Genomic DNA, 3,471 nt, shown 5'->3' on the forward strand with positions numbered 1-3,471 from the left:
TACATGTTGTTGTTAGTTTTTTTAAAGTGAAGAATGGCTGTAGTTGCAGTTCAAATACGGGTTGTTGTTTGTTGTTAAAAGGGAAGAATAACTGTAACGGCAGTTCATATACAAGTTGTTGTTAGTTTTTTTTAAAGTGAAGAATAGCTGTAATGGCAGTTCGAATACATATTGTTGTTTGTTTTTAAAAGGGAAGAATAACTGTAATGGCAGTTCAAATATAAGTTATAAGTTGTTGTTTGTTTTTAAAAGGGGTGGATAACTGTAATGGCAGTTCAAATACAAGTTGTTGTTTGTTTTTAAAAGGGAAGAATAGCTGTAATGGCAGTTCAAATATAAGTTGTTGTTTGTTTTTTTAAAAGTGAAGAATAGCTGTAATGGCAGTTCGAATACATATTGTTGTTTGTTTTTAAAAGGGAAGAATAGCTGTAATGGCAGTTCGAATACATATTGTTGTTTGTTTTTAAAAGGGAAGAGTAGCTGTAATGACAGTTCAAATATAAGTTGTTGTTTGTTTTTAAAAGGGAAGAATAACTGTAATGGCAGTTCAAATACATGTTGTTGTTAGTTTTTTAAAAGTGAAGAATGGCTGTAGTTGCAGTTCAAATACAGGTTGTTGTTTGTTTTTAAAAGGGAATAATAACTGTAATGGCAGATCAAATACATGTTGTTGTTAGTGTTTTTAAAAGTGAAGAATGGCTGTAATGGCAGTTCGAATACATGTTGTTGTTAGTTTTTAAAAGGGAAGAATAACTGTAATGGCAGTTCCAATACATGTTGTTGTTAGTTTTTAAAAGTGAAGAATGGCTGTAGTGGCAGTTCAAATACAGGCTGTTGTTTGTTGTTAAAAGGGAAGAATAACTGTAATGGCAGTTCAAATACAGGTTGTTGTTAGTTTTAAAAGGGAAGGATGGCTGTAATGACAGTTCAAATACAGGTTGTTGTTTGTTTTTAAAAGGGAATAATAACTGTAGTGGTAGTTCAAATACAGGTTGTTGTTTGTTTGTTATTGTTTTTCTTTGTTTTCCTCCAGTGTAATAAAACTGGGATCTGGAAAAAAGTGACGGGCGTGCTAAGTGGTTCGTGGGATGTAGATCACTGGGTCCATGCTTCGCGTTCCCTTGCCACAAAATCGCTGCAGGTTTGTAAGAGAGAGTGTCAAATCCCACTATACGATTAGAGTAGCTCACAGTTGGCGGTAGGTGCTGTAGACCAGCTGTCTTTCCTCTGGCCTATCAGTCCAAAATTAGGGATGTCTAGCACAGATAATTTTTATGTTGCATTGTGCAAATCTCCAAAACAAACAGTGTACGAGGGGTGGCTTTAAGAACATTCAACTTGATATCGCCGGGTGGCTAAACTAGGACTGAATGGACCCTCTGAGTGAAATAACGCATTCGTGAAAACCTACCTTGTTTAAACCTAACGTTTTAGTTGTTCGTTTACTTACTAAAGCCCTCTTTCGTTTTGGTATGTTTCTCCTTAAAAGGTTTTATTGGCTTCTATAGTCGACTGTCTGGGTTATTTCCACATGCTGTAATTAGGGCACGAGAAATGAACGTCGGGTAATAAATAAATTTATATATAAAGTAGCATTTCCAGTTCGATTTAGCCAACATTTGTATTTGGTTGTTTGCTTTGCAGATTCACGCTTTTAAAAAGCTATTTATTTATATAATACTGACAAGGCTAAACCTCTTGTCATTCTACAAAAGGATCTTCTGCTCTAACTTATGCCTAAATATTTATTTTTTTCATAAACGAGTCAAAAAGATGGAACTCTTCCAATATACTTGTCTTCTTAAAGCCTTACAGCTAAGTGAAAACTTTTGAATATTTTTTTTCTCTGGCCTCAATAAATCGTCGCTCCATTATGTTGCTTTTACTCTAGTGTTCAACCTTGCAGTGGGTTCTTGACTTCTTATCCCTAGTGGTACTCACCTCATTTTCAAACCTAATAGTCTAAGTACATTTTCTGACAGATGTGTTTAGTTTTCTCTTGTCTTCTCGTATTTCATTTCGTTTTGGCGTCTCCATTTCCATTTTAATAAATTAATAATGTTTCGTTCATCATCTAAACAATCTGAACTTCTTGTTTTTACTTAAGTTCTCCTTGAGGAATAATGTTTCTTTTTTTCTTCTCATAAATACGAGAATTTTAAAGAGTAGCTTGAAAAAAATCTTGATGTTATCTTTCGCCTTCCCACTAATGCATTCACTTTTAATATTAATGTGGAGTATACATTTTGATCCCCACAGAATGACAGGAAAGAGGATGTAGAGCATCACTCGCATAACTAGAATCTGTATGTGTATGTAATTTTGGTTGAGGGGAGACTTGTTTTCCATTTAGTGTCGTGAGGGGATCTTCTAATTCCAAACATCAAGAGTTTTTTTTTATAATTTTTATATTTAGTGACACAAATGGGGGGATGTTTTATAAGATGTTTTCACAAAAATTCTGTACGCGTACATTAGCTATCTATAGTCGTCAATTCAAAGTAAACAACGAACTTTTATTTTTGAACGGGTTTTTAAAAATTGACAGCTATACAGATCGTGAAAGAGATTTGCCTGAAATGTAAAATCGTCCATTCTTGAATTCAGTGCTACTGCACGGACATAAAATAGAATCGTCCATTCTTGAATTCAGTGTTACTGCACGGAAATAGAGTAGAATCGTCCATTGTTGAAGTCAGTGTTACTGCACCGATATAAAGTAAAATTGTCCATTTTTGAAATCAGTGTTACTGCACCGACACAAAGTAAAAGTGTCCATTTTTGAAGTCAGTGTTACTGCACCGACACAAAGTACAATTGTCCATTGTTGAAGTCAGTGTTACTGCACCGATATAAAGTAGAATTGTCCATTGTTGAAGTCAGTGTTACTGCACCGACACAAAGTAAAATTGTCCATTTTTGAAGTCAGAGTGACTGCACCGACACAAAGTAAAATTGTCCATTTTTGAAGTCAGTGTTACTGCACCGACACAAAGTAAAATTGTCCATTGTTGAAGTCAGTGTTACTGCACCGATATAAAGTAGAATCGTCCATTTTTGAAAGTCAGTGTTACTGCTCGGACATAAAGTAGAATCGTCCATTTTTGAAGTCAGTGTTACTGCACGGAAATAGAGTAGAATCGTCCATTGTTGAAGTCAGTGTTACTGCACCGATATAAAGTAGAATCGTCCATTTTTGAAAGTCAGTGTTACTGCACGGAAATAAAGTAGAATGGTCCATTGTTGAAGTCATTGTTACTGCACCGATATAAACTAAAATCGTCCGTTTTTGAAAGTCAGTGTTACTGCACGGAAATAAAGTATAATCGTCCATTTTTGAAGTCAGTGTTACTGCACCGATATTATGTAAAATCGTCCATTTTTTGAAAGTCAGTGTTACTGCACGGAAATAAAGTAGAATGGTCCATTGTTGAAGTCATTGTTACTGCACCGATATAAACTAAAATCGTC

The sequence above is a fragment of the Limulus polyphemus genome, unplaced genomic scaffold, assembly GCF_000517525.1.
Source record: "Limulus polyphemus unplaced genomic scaffold, Limulus_polyphemus-2.1.2 Scaffold6109, whole genome shotgun sequence".
Classification (NCBI taxonomy): domain Eukaryota; kingdom Metazoa; phylum Arthropoda; class Merostomata; order Xiphosura; family Limulidae; genus Limulus; species Limulus polyphemus.